Source organism: Antechinus flavipes, chromosome 4, assembly GCF_016432865.1.
Source record: "Antechinus flavipes isolate AdamAnt ecotype Samford, QLD, Australia chromosome 4, AdamAnt_v2, whole genome shotgun sequence".
Lineage (NCBI taxonomy): Eukaryota > Metazoa > Chordata > Mammalia > Dasyuromorphia > Dasyuridae > Antechinus > Antechinus flavipes.
This window is the reverse complement of record NC_067401.1, coordinates 415,935,527-415,950,068: the sequence shown is the minus strand read 5'-3', so window position 1 is coordinate 415,950,068 and position 14,542 is coordinate 415,935,527.

Sequence of the window (14,542 nt, the reverse complement as noted above, 5' to 3'; positions counted from 1 at the left end):
AGAGCTGAATCAATTATCCTTTCCAGAAGGAACTATAATTGTTACTTGAGATAATAAGCAGAACTAGTGACCCAACACTTGGAACCTTTTAAAAGTAGGTAATGGTCAAGATTGTGCATATAAGTGTCTCTAAGAATGAGATGTGGTTTTTGGTTTTGTTTTTCTTTTTTCTTGGGCTACACTGTTGCTCTGTTTTAGGATTTAATATGATCAAATTTCTCATGTCAGGAATTAACATAATGGCATCAACTATACCAAAAACAAGGATCCCCAACTTATTTCTGGTAAGCAGCTACTGTTCTGAAGACCTATGTTTTCTGGGCGACATGAAGCATAATGTTTATGAAGTATGATTCCAGACTGATGGGTAAAGGACTGCCAGGTAGCCCCAGGAGTCAAGGAGAGCAATCCAAATATGGCAGCAGTGTTAAATTCATCAGTTTCCAGCTACTTTGCCCTTGAAATACTCATTCCCAAGGAAATCAGAATAGCCTGGGAGCATTTGAAGTCACTGATCTCACCTTCTTTTCTTCTTGAGTCATGGTTCCTTCAAGCCAATATTTCAAATAGCCAAAAGTTGCAGTTCATCATGAATCTTTAGAGGGTCAGCCCTGGTAAAAGAAAGAGAAGAGTATATGCTTAAGAATGGCATGTGTTTTTGAGTACTGACAAATGAAATAATGGGACAGCTGTACATATGGGTATTTTATTCAGCTGAAATGTTTACAAGATTATCATGAGTCAGAAACCAATGTCCAACAAAGAATCACCACAAAAATATTTTACATAGCAAGATTTTTTCAAAATTTTAAGACCTATGTCTCTGGAGATTTTTTTTATCCAATAAGTAGTAGGGTTAGTCTATACCATCATGCCTCACTCCTAAATTGAGATAGCTATTGCTCATTTTCCATGGCTCATTCAGTCCTCAGCCTTTGTTGAGAATGGCCACCTAGTGTGCTAATTTTTCAATTTGTAATTTAAGCTCAGCACCATTCCTAATGACTTATATACCAATTAATATCTTCTGCCAGTAATTAAGGAAACCCTGTAAGCTTTCATTGGATGCAAATAGATGGATCACTAGGAGAAGCTTTTCTAAAATTCAGCTGATTTGGTCCCATAGGCAGATAAAACTTTAAGTCAGTAATTTTTCTAGTACAGAGACTGAGAACTGAATCATGTACTAGTTCCTTTTATGTGAAATTGAAGTCTTGGCTAGAGACCAAAACAGAATATATAATATATCTCTGGTATTAAACCCATAGCTTAATTTTCTTGGTTGTCAGCATAGTAATAAAGCATGACAGCTTTCTGCTTGTGAGTAGTAGCCTTTGTTTCACATTATAGTATTTGAGTGAGAATAGGTGATAGGGGATTTTTAACTTGTGAACATGGGTTTTCTAGAAACAATTTTACTTGAATTCCATTTTATCTTGGCACAGTTTGGATGAAGAAGCTGAAAGTCTCCTGATTCAAGAACTGGTTATGTTTTTACTTTTCTTTACACAAGATTTAAAGGTTACTTTCTGAGGGGCAGTTATGGGTATTACAGAAATTCAGGTAATGTTAGTATTAAAGTGGAAGAGTAGTGAATGAAAAAGATGGCTTCAGGAGACCTAGGTTCAAATTCTGGCTCTATTTACTATGTATGGGTTACTTGACTTCTCTGAGTCAGTTTCCTATGTAAATTGAGTTGAGCTTCAATGTATCTTACAAGGTCTTTTAAGATAATCTAAATGACCAGTTCAAAGTTCTTTAGATTTCTGGAATTTGTCAATAGCAAATTTGGTTGATTTTATTCCAGACCTCCTAAGTTTCACAGTCAGAATATCACATCTATTTTCTCAGGATTTTTCAGCTATTTTTTATAATTGGCTACTGACCTGCTAATTCAGCAGGTGTTGCAATTTTCTTTGGCTTTGTAAAAACAGAATTTGTATTGGACTGTGTAGATTTTTTTTTCAGATAGATACCAGTAGCTCTCATCTGCTTTTCATTTTAAAATTTATTACCCATTTAAAAATTCTGTGGTTAATGACTATTCCTTCTAATGTCATCTAAAAACTATTTGTGGATAAATGTTTTTGGAAAGGTTTGAAAGATCTCATTTTCTTAATGCCTTGAACAAATAGAACCTTTTACAGATTTAACTTCATTTAGAGCTGGAAGAAATTGGAGAGTCCTTCCAGTCTGGTCTTTTCTTTTAAGATAAAGAACCTGAGGCCCAAAGAAGTGAATTAAGTTACCTAAAATCATAGGCTAGTAAGTAACAGTGGCAGAAGAAGGGCCTAAGGCCTCCAACTGCAGATTTTGCACCTATGGATGCCTAAAAGTTAATTCAGTACTTCCATTTACACACCACCTTAAATCCCTGATAATATTTTCAGAGTCTTGTTATTTGCATAATTTGCTTTTGTCAGTTAGTTCACTTAGTTCAGTGAATGTGACTGTGAAAAGTTTGGTCAGCCTATTTTTCACCTGATTCTTGAATGGGGTCTGCATTTCTCAAAGCAATAGAATCAATGATAAATAATTCCCTTTGTAAAAATATACTCTATGTTTAAAATCTCCCCTAATTGCATATATGTAGATAATATCTTTTGGTTAAGACATAATGCTTCCTTTGTTCTAATTTTTGCTGCTTAAGACAGTGAAGACTACAGAATCTTTCAGTGATAGACCTTCAAATGGCAAGGGATTTGCTTACTTTATAATGTATTTGCTTCCATTACAATGATGTGCAACTTTGGTCAGACAAGTGGGCATGTAGTCCGGTGCCAAAAGTAACAATAATATTGTTCTTGTCTTTATCTGGGAGTGGAAGAACACTTATAAGAACAAACGAGAAGTGGATAGATAATTGTAGTTAAGTAGTTATATTTATTATTCTTATTGGTCAAGAGGATCTATTGAAAATGGACATATAATAAAATGTTTTGTGTTACTTATATAATTCCTCCATATCTAAATTTGAGTAAAATTTTGAAAATCAGAAAAATAATTCCCCCAAAACTTGTAGGAGTTCTTTTTTACCCATATTCTCGGGCTTAGATACAGTTTAGTAAATACAAAAAAAAATGGACCAAAAAGAAGTTTGAATTTTGAAATTAAAGAACACAATAAAATAAATTTTTACCTATTGAGTGAATCAAATTAAATTTTATTCTAATGCTTCTGAATTGTCCAAACTTACTCCAGTCATGCTACTTTTTCTGAAGACAGAAGCCTATAAACAGGTGGTAGAATTTTCTGAGCTAAGATGAGAGAAACTGCCATATCTTTTTAGTAATGTTTTGTTTGTCTAAAACCATAATAGTGGGCTGGTCTTAGCAAATGATTAAAGATCTATAACTTATATTAAATTACTTTCCTTTTCAATGCTGGGGCAGGGGAAAGAGGCAATTTGGAACTCAAAATTTTTAAAAGGAATATTAAACATTGTTTTTACATATAATTGGAGGAGAATAAAATATTTTGAAAAGAAGCCAGCTCCATAAAAGTAGCTTTTAAGGTTAAAGATTTTTTCTCTCATTTGGAAAATCATCTTGAATGAAGTTGAATACATGAATATTTCAAGTGTTTCTAACTATTTGAACTAAATTTTTATTACTCTTGCTTGCAATAATTTCCTTTGCTAATGTGGTCCAACTAACCATCCCTTTTTTATTTCAGATGTTATTTTGAGTAGCCTTTTTTAAAAATGGAAGCAAAAAGTAAGCCTAATACAGTAATTGCAATAACCAGTGCAGCCCCAGAGAAGAGATAAGGAAATATATGTTCCTTTCCTTGAAGTAGAAAAATCTCAGTACAGAATGTTACATATGCTATCAAATTGATTTGATGTGTCAGTTTTGCTTAATTATTTTCTTTGTGAGAAGGAAGAGTTCATCCATTGTGGGGACTGGGGATTAGAGAAGAGGAAGTTTGTATCCAGATATGACTAATGTGACTACCAATGGCATTAATAAAACTTTTTTTTTAGGAGGATGTGCTAGAAGAGTGTAAATGTAATTGGTTTCCTTTAACTTTGAATTTAAAACTGAGTAAAGCATCTTTATTGACGATTGAAGGAGCTTGTTTTATCTGCTTGGATTAGTAGTTTCTTTCATAGCATATATTCGTTTGGTTCAGATTTTGGTGAAGAAATGGAAGAAAGTTACAAAGCAATCTAAGTACAACTTCTTAACATCCATCAGAGGCTTCTGTATCATAATGTAGGTCAGGGAAACCTTCCTTGCATCAGTTTTGTTTTCACACTTTTTTTTTATTCTTGGAAACGTAGCCATTGACTTACTGTGCTAAAGTTAGAGGTTGGAATGCAAAACCTAAAAAGAAAAATCTTTTCTAACTCTAAATCTGTAATTCAGTCATCCATGCAGCATCCCAGAAGATTTGACTTTAGATTACTTGACTGAAAAATTAAAATTGACAATTTTCAAATTAGTTAGAATTAGTCTTTTAAATAGTGTTTTTTGTTGCTTAAATGAATGCCATAAAATCTAGAGATAACACAAGGAGAAATGTTTCTCCAGTTGCTCACTTCTTGCCTCCTAGTACTTATGACCTATGGTGTTCTTTTTCACCCCCCAATTTACAATATATCTTTTTTTTAATTTTTTATTTAATAATTACTTTATATTGACACTCGTTTCTGTTCCGATTTTTTTTTCCCCTCCCTCCCTCCACCCCCTCCCCTAGATGGCAAGCAGTCCTTTATATGTTGGATATGTTGCAGTATATCCTAGATACAATATATGTTTGCAGAACCGAACAGTTCTCTTGTTGCTTAGGGAGAATTAGATTCAGAAGATATAAATAACCCGGGAAGAAAAACAAAAATGCAGATAGTTCACATTCGTTTCCCAGTGTTCTTTCTTTGGGTGTAGCTGCTTTTGTCCGTCATTTATCAATTGAAACTCAGGTCTCTTTGTCAAAGAAATCCACTTCCATCAAAATATGTCCTCATACAATATCGTTGTCGAAGTGTATAATGATCTCCTGGTTCTGCTCATTTCACTTAGCATCAGTTCATGTAAGTCTCGCCAGTCCTCTCTGTATTCATCCTGCTGGTCATTTCTTACAGAACAATAATATTCCATAGCATTCATATACCACAATTTACCCAGCCATTCTCCAATTGATGGGCATCCATTCATTTTCCAGTTTCTAGCCACTACAAACAGGGCTGCTACAAACATTTTGGCACATACAGGTCCCTTTCCCTTCTTTAGTATTTCTTTGGGATATAAGCCCAATAGAAACACTGCTGGATCAAAGGGTATGCACAATTTGATAATTTTTGGGGCATAATTCCAGATTGCTCTCCAGAATGGTTGGATTCGTTCACAACTCCACCAACAATGCATTAGTGTCCAGTTTTCCCGCATCCCTCCAACATTCATCATTATTTTTTCCTGTCATCTTAGCCAATCTGACAGGTGTGTAGTGGTATCTCAGAGTTGTCTTAATTTGCATTTCTCTGATCAATAATGATTTGGAACACTCTTTCATATGAGTGGTAATAGTTTCAATCTCATTCTCTGAAAATTGTCTGTTCATATCCTTTGACCATTTATCAATTGGAGAATGGCTTGATTTCTTATAAATTTGAGTCAGTTCTCTATATATTTTGGAAATGAGTACAATATATCTTAAGTGAAAGCAACAGGAGCCGTGAAAATGCCATGTCTCCTAGATGTTTATAATAATGGATGCCAAAAGGAAAACTGAATAGGAATGCCAGGAACCTGTCTTTTCTGTTTCCACTAAGTTTCCTTTCTCTTTGTGATGGGAAATTCTTTTCATTGTATTATTGTCTATGAATGTTTTGGAAAAGTATTCAGACTGTTTGAATGAAGCTGAATGTCAGGTAATCTATAGGAGAGAATCTAAAGATCTGTCTAATCCAGTCCACCCACCTCATATGTCCCCCAGTTTCCTGCATATCTCCTTTCATATATAGTAAAAATAACACCGAATTTGACTCATTGATCTTAAGTGCCAGTTCTTGCTACTCAGCACGTGTATGACATTGGGCAAATTACTTGCTACCTCTGAATTTGTTTGTTTTAGAAAAAAGTGGAGTTTATATATGAGGCACTTCCTCTTTCAATCCCATGATCTTCAAGTGACAGGAAATTTTAATTGCTTATGATTTATGAGGCAAACATCAGGGAATTTTGAAGGTCTTACAATTAAAAATAATTTGGGGGTTAGCTAGTCCCTTTATCTTTCAGATAAGGAAACCAAGGCCCAGATAAGTTGTGTGTCTTCTTGGCCTGTATAAAAGAGGTAGGTAGATGTACTTTTATTTTTAAAAATTGTAGAAACAGGAGAAAAAGGCTGTGTGTGTATGTATATATGGCTTTTAATCTGATTGAATAGAGGATCACTGAATTCTCAAAGGGCAACAAAAGGATAAAATGTGGAATGCACACAAACATAAAATGCCCATTGTCCTTTTCCTCTCAATTTACAGTATACTTTGAAACTTTAGTAGATGATTTGGATGTTGGTGAAGGGGCAACTATAGATGTGTGGTAGGAAAGTGTCAGAATAATTATTATAAAATGACCTTGAGAGTAAGCTATTATATCTGAAGTTCATGTTTGATACCAAGATTTTCTTAAAATATACATGAAATGTGTACTTTGATATTCATCTTTCTACCAAATAAGATATAGGCAATAATGGCCAGGAAAAATGAGGGGCCTGATTTGCGTTCTTTTAGTAATACAACAAAGGAGAAAGAATTATGGGAGTTTTAAGTTTTCACCATTATTACCATTTTCACTGATTATCATTGAGTAGGTACATATTGATTTAATATAATAAACCAATGGATAAAAAAATTGGGAAATATGAAATTTTGTGGAGCTGAATTTCCCCACTCCAAAATTTGTAGCAAGTATATGTGAGGAGTTGAGCCAGGGTAGGTATCACTAAGCCTATTTAAGTCTTTTAGAACAGTAGCATTACTGATAAGGGGTAGCTTCCTCTACAATTAGCTTCACATTTATTTATGGTCATAAGTACTTTAGGGTAAAGTAAGCGGTATATATATTTTTTGTGTCTTTGGGCTCAGAATAAAACAATTTCAAACCTTTTATGGCTTCTCCAAGGAGAAACTGAATCTTTTCTTTGTATCTTCTTGTTACATTTAAAATAAGTACATGACTATGAATTTGGTTCCATTCTTTTGGTAATATATGTGCTTGTTTTGTCACTACACAAGTAATGAAAGGCTAATGTTTGTAAAAAATGCAAAACTTAGCACTATTGCCCTTTTTCTCTACTCTCTACTCTGTCCCACAGAAAGCAATAGTGAGCTACCCAAGAATAAAGGCTATTTTGTATTAGTAATTTCTTGGGTTTAGGGATGTTGAATCCCTTAACTAGCAGCCAGCCTACTGGTGATGCTGACTTTGGTACTTAGCTAGAATGGTCTTCAGCTAATAGTCATGATTTGTTTTCAAGAGTTCATTTAAAGCCTTCCAGCTTTATGCAAACCAAGCACAGTTTGTGCTTCACTAGCTTAGCTTAGTGGTCAAAGAATCACCTTTGAACTAAGATGAAAAATTAGGATCAAATGTTTGAAAGCCAGAAGGAATCTGGGGCATCTTATCCAAATCTTACATTTTACAGATAGGGAAATTGAGGTTCAGGGATGTGAAGTGATTAGCCCAAGATAGACATATTCTGGTAGAGGCAGGATTTAAAATCAGTTCCTCTCAATTGAAAGCAGGTATTTGTGATTCCCCTATCCTATCATTGAAGTTGGGAGGAGATTTCTCTACTGCGAAAATAGCATAATTCTTGAACTTCAGACATTTTCTGAATTCCATATGCATTGTTATAAACCCATGTCTTCTGTACAGTTTTTGTTGAAGACATATAATTGTTGAAAATTTAAATGTACAAACGTACAAGTTTACTAATAAATTGCAGACTATAAAATCACTAAAATAACATTTTTTAAAAGTCCTTAGTGTGACTTCCATCGTCAATAAGCATCACCATTGCATGAGTATCTAAAGCATTTGGTCCTGGTGCTATATCAGGTATAGAGACTTGACTGAATCCAAGTATTAAGAAATTTCTGTGTGCTGGATGTTTTGCTAGGCTTTAAGGATACAAACTCCAAAGTCAAGCAGACTCTATTCTCAAGGAAGGTGTTCTTATGAAAGAGAACAACATGAGCACATGTCAGCATGTGTATGTATATATGTAGGTATGTATACACACACACACACACATATATAAAGCTATCATTGGGTACTACATTTCCTGTTATTTCCTATCAGAAGGAGTGCTGTTAACATTTTGGCATACATGGGACTTTCTATCTCCAACATCTTTAAAAGTATATTACTTAAAAATATGATCTCTGGTTCTAGGGTATGGACATTTTAGACACTATTTTTTAATAATTTAAAATAGTTTTTCAGAAGAGTTGGACTAATTTAAAGCTCCCATCAACATAGCTAAGTATGCATGACTTCTTATATTTACTAATATATATTCACTTCTAATATTTATTATGATCTTTTGTCATATATGTCAGTTTGCTAGGTGTTAATTGAAGCTTCAAGAGATTTTAATTTGCATTTTCTTTTATTAGCTACTTGGATCAATTTTATATTGCTAATAGTTTGGTGGTCTTCAGACCTTTCTTACCTTCTATTATCTATTAAGGAATGATATTCAGTTTTATGGAAATGTTTTTTTTTTATTTCTAAACCTCTACTCTTGGCTAGATACTATTTTAGATGCTAATGGTATAAAAACAAGAATGAAACAGTATCTTACTGTTAGGAGCTTACACTCTGTTAGTACATATGCAAAATATAGCTATATACAAATATATTAAAAATGGAATGCAGGTTGAGTTCAGGAGTCACTAATAGAGAAGTAAGAGAGAGATATTTGAGAAAAGGAATTTAAGCTGAATTTTAAAACATATAGAGGTAAGAAGGGGGAGTGAATATATTCTAGCCTTAGGGATGGACTGCTAAAGCACAGACAAAAGGCAGAGGATGATGTATGGGGAACAGCGTAGACTGATTTGGCTGAAAAGAGTTTGTGAGGGAAATGTATATAAAGTTGTCAGACCAAGTGGTGAAGTGCTTTAAATGTCAAATGAATTTATATATGAAGTATAATCTGACATGATTGCTGCATTGATTTTATTCAACCAGAATTAATTATAAACAACCAGAAATTTGGAAGGTTTTGGAATAATCCAGGCCCTTGCCTGATGAGATGAGACCTTGAGCTAGGTTTATAACTGTCAATGGAGAGAAGAAAACAAATGTGAGAGATGTGAAGGTTGAACTGAAAAGACCTGGCCATTAATTTAATATAGAGGTGATGGAGACAGAAGGATTGAAGATGACGCCAAAGAAGCATAAGTTTGGATCATCCAGTGTCTGATGGACATTGATGTGCTGTGTGTTCAGATGCTCAGTCAGCTAGCATTTATGGGTTCACTGATACAGATTACCAGGGGAAAAATACACAGTGTGTCCTTGAAGCTTTAAATGCATGATCCTGTGATCCACCATGGACGCAATTACAGGAGTCTATTGATGTCTATAGAATATGTAATATTTTCACTGAGAGCTGTATACGTTAAACATTCATGAATTCAATCAACTGTGTGCAAAGGACTGGGAAAGGTTCTATGGGATGATAACCATGCACTAACACTAGCTGTCTTGATGGGGTGTCTGCTGCATTCCTTTCACTCTCCTAGCAATGGGATTGTAACATCAGAGGAGTATATGGAGAGCCATCATGGCTTAGTGAAGCAAATCTTGTTCTAGCCATTGAGAAGACCTGAGTTCAAATCCTGCTTCTTAACACTTAGCTGTGTGACCTTGGACAGTTACTTACCCTTCCTCAGCTTCAATTTCCTTATTGGCCAAAGTTGCACCTGCAGTGTAAATAAAGTACTTTATAAGTGATGATTATAATCATCATGATTATTGTTATGAGAAGGGGGGGGGTATAATTTGGGAAAAGCCAGAGGAGTATAAGAATTCTATAATAGTACCTGCATACCCAGGCAATCCTGTATGCCTGTATCCTGAGGCAACCTCAGCCTAATTTTCTGAGGCACTTGCTACTATGAGGATGTGAACTTGTGACAAGAACAAAACATATCTGATGCAAAGAGAAAATCCTGGAGCCTTCAAAGCATGTTATCTTCCAGGTAGGTGTGTCTACTTTGGTTAGCCCCAAAAGAAGCATAATAAATGTGAATTAGGAAACATCTGCCATAATTTCCCTATAACCTTAGTTAATGCCATTTGTGCTGATCTTGGTCTAACTGTTAAGATTAAGAAAACAAGTCCTCCCATCAGCCACATATGTGAAACCATCAGTTACAGCAATGGTGAAGTTTTGAATGCTATGAGTAATTTATTTTACTTCAACAGTGTACTTTCCAGGGATGCATATAATATTGATAATTGCATTGCCAGAACTAGTGTTTGGGAGGCTCCAAGGAAAGTGAGAGAAGAGAGGGATTAGGCTGACTACCAGCTGAAGGTCCTCAGAGCCTTCATGCTGACTTTTCTGTTATATGCTTGTGAAACCTGGACATACCAGCACCATGCCAGGAAAGTGAATTGCTTCCATTTGCATTATCTTAAGATTCTGAAAATCAGCTGGCAGGATAAGATACCAGACCCTGAAATTCTTAAAACCACCAAGTATTCCAATTCTATGTACAGAGAGCACAGCTCCATTGAGCTGGCTACATTGTTTGAATGACAAATGTGCGTTTGCCAAAAAGATGAAACACAGGGCAACTGCTCACAAAGTAGTCAGAAAAAGTGATACAAGGACACTGTCAAGATCACTCTTAAAAACTTTAGAATTGATTGTATTTCAGACAGTGGCACAAAACTGCCCATTATGGCATGCCTTCATCAGAGAAGGGGCTGTGCTCTAAGCAAAGCAGGATTGGCTCAGAAGAAACCATTTGTGTCCCACCTGTGGCAAAGCATTCTGAACTTGTATTGGTCTGATCAGCCCCAGTTGGACACACTGTGATTCCATTCTGACATAGTGATGTCATTCTGGTCCTCAAGAATGAAGGACAACTACCAAACTAAAAACCTTAGTGGAGCAGGACAGTGGAACTCCACTTGGCATCAAGCAGTAGGAAGGCAGAGTGAAGGATGAGAGAAACTGAGCTGCCATTAAAATTATGTAACTTCAACATGGCTTAAAAATAAGTCCCTTAGAGTTTTCTGATTTTCCAACTTTTCCAGAAAGGCTCAGAATCCTTACCGTTTTTTTTTTTAAACTAGTTGATGGTATAAGTTTTCTAGACAGCAAAATTATCAATTGGTACTATACTAAACTTTCCTTCTTCCTCCACTTTATACTCATTGCCCTTGACTTTCCATCTGTACTTATTTTTTTCCTGATATTTTTTCATATTTTTTTAAATTATAACTTATTGACAGAACCCATGCCTGAGTAATTTTTTACATTATCCCTTGCGCTCACTTCTGTTCTGAATTTTCCCCTCACCCCCTCCCCCAGATGGCAAGCAGTCCTATATATGTTAAATATGTCACAGGATATCCTAGATACAATATGTGTGTGCAGATGTACTTAATTATTGACTGCTGCTTTTGCATGTGTCTCGTTTCTTGGCTTCAATAACATTTCTCTCCTGGTTCTCCTATCTACCCTCCATTTCCTTAGCTGGTTCATTTTCCTCCTGTTGCACCAAGTATAAGAATCTATATCTTTTTCATCTCTTTATACTTTTTCCTTTGGTTTCAGTTAGTACCTCCAAGCAGATGAGTAAAGAAAAGTTTCATACATATATGATATTGTGTGACTTATATAAGTACCATTTTCATGTTTCAAGCCTGTATTTACAGTAACCTGGAGGTTATCTTGTCCACTCAAAACATGTCCAAAATGCCTTACCCCACAACTTGCCCCTATCACTTAGATGGCATCTCATCCTCCCAAGCTTAAAACCTGGCTCCTTGATTTTTCCTTTTCATCTAAACCCATTTCAGCCAATTAGTTGCTGAGACTTAATTCTACTTTGGTGATATATCTTAAACTCATCCTCTCACTACTAGTACTGTCCTATTTTAGACTTCTTTCACCTTTGATGTTTTCTTAGTAAAAGATACTGTGCGCAGTTTGACACTTCTCTGGCTCCTTTTATAGATAAGAAAACTGAAGCAAACAGGATGAAATTACTACCCCAGGCTCACAGATCTAGATGATTTCTGAGGCTGGATTTGAACTCAGTTCTTCCTAACTTCTGGCCCAATGTTCTACTCTGCCAACTAGTTGCCTCTCACCTAGATTATTGTAATAGCATACAAAATGCCTTCTGCCTCTTTTCATATTCCTCTCCAACTGTTCCTTTTCCTGCTTGGTGAAATGACCTTTTTAGTCTTGATTCCTCTGCTCATTCACCTCTGATACTCACTTGGGATCTGGGAACTTTTTTGTATCTTGATAATTGAATTTCAGTGTAATTGGTTTATCTTATAATTTTGTGTGTGTGGTGTGTTTAAAAACATTTTCCTGAGGAGTCCAGAATTACCAGAGGGCTATGACACAAAATTACAGCTTATTCTTAATGTGTAACACCCTCCACAGCATAGCTCCAATCTTTTACCCTTGATTCTATTTCCCTTTGTGTAATCTGTCAGCCAGATTTGATTATTGCCTATCCTTCATTCTCATCATTCTCCTGCCTAAACCTCTTCCCTGCATATACTCCCACCATAAAACCTATTGAAATTCCTTCAAAACAGTCTTAGTATATGTCTGAACTCCTTACCCTTCAGCCAAACATTAAGGGACCAAAGACACTCAGCCATTTTGGTTATATTTTAGGGCTTAAAACATTAGGTCAGGCACAAGAGTAATCAACTTCAGGATTAGAGAGCCCAGGAGGTGGACAAAAATGAGATCTCATCTTTGCTTATATTAAAGCTTTAAAGTTCACTGCTCTTATGTCTAGCATGAAGTAATGGACTAATTGTCCCATAAGGAGAGGGAAGAAAGAATTCTGACAAATTATTAAGGAATTCCCTTATTTTCATGACCTGAAACTCCTTGAGCTAAAATTCAGAAATAACTTCCACCATTTGGTGTATCTCTGCAAGAGGTCCCATCTGCCATTTGGGGAATAAGATGGCCAAGAATTAACTTATTCTCTCAATTCATATAAAAATTCTTTCTCTCTCTCCTTTCTGCCCACCTTTCAACCCAAGGTTATCAGTTGCTTAGAGATTGGAGAACAATTTATAAGCAATAGGAAACTGGGCTAATTTTGGTAAAAGCCAGAATTAGCTTCTAGATTTCAAGATCAGTTGAGCATCATGGAGATTGATTCAAACATTAAGCATGTACTGTATGCAGAGCACTGAAGACTGTAATATCTTGACATGTAACAAAATGGCTTAGTGTGACACTAAATTGCAATAGGAAGATGGGGAAATTAACAGCGGAGTGAATCAAAGGTTTCAAGTAAAAGATGGCAAACCTGAGATTTCAAGAAAGGTTAGAGATGATTGGGGGACAATGAGGATTTGCACGTATAGAGAAGGGAGTGTTTGGAGGACAACAGTGTAGTTGGGCTGGGATACAGAGCCTTGCAAGGTAGAGTGATGGTAGACGGTAGCCTCAGACGTAGGAAACTACTGAGGGTTTGGGAACAAAACAGCACGGCTTGATCCACAAGATTAGAGTGATGACGGAGAGGAGCAGAGGGAGAACCATGAAGATAGATACAATACTGGGTGCCCGCCTCGAGACAGCCTTCACAGACGCTTCTCCGTCCCGCTAAATCCGGGTTGAAACAAATTCGATACCCACTGCCACCCTCTCTACGCTGCCTTGCCCGCTATGCACCCGTCTACAATAGGCAAGAACTACACTTCCCGGCATGCCTTGCGGGCCCCTACTCTTCCCAATGAACTGCACTTCCCGGCATGCCTTGCGGGGCTCTATTCTTCCCGATATGCTTCGCGCCTTCCCTTGCCAGCTCTAAAACACGAGTTCCTTCAGCACGCGGTAGCTCCGGGCTTTGTTCCGTGTTTTTGCTCTCCCGATCTCGGAGTGAACGCTCTCGTAGCGACGGTGGTTCTCTCCGTGATTGAGAATCCCTCTCTTGACGGTGGGAGCAGGATTCCCGAAAAGCTGCCTCCCGTAGTGAGAAAGTCTCGCTTCTATGTGTAGTTTGAGGCACAATCCCAAACCACCGGCCACAGCCTGGCGCCTGTGGGCCCCTCGAGGCCTAGAAAGAGGAGGCCGCCTAAGGGGCCGCAGCATGGGCTGGCATTACGTCGCCCGCCGCACGAAGGGCCCATGGCTGCCCCCGGGGGGCCGGATCCGTGTGGGACCCGCGCCGTCAACTCACAGTGGTGACTCCCCCCGGGAAAGGCGGGACCTGCAGCAATGGCTTTGCATTTGAAAATAGTAACTGGCCCTTTTGCCACAAAGCATCCGTGGGCTCCTGCTGTGAGCCGGAAGCCTGTCGTTTCCC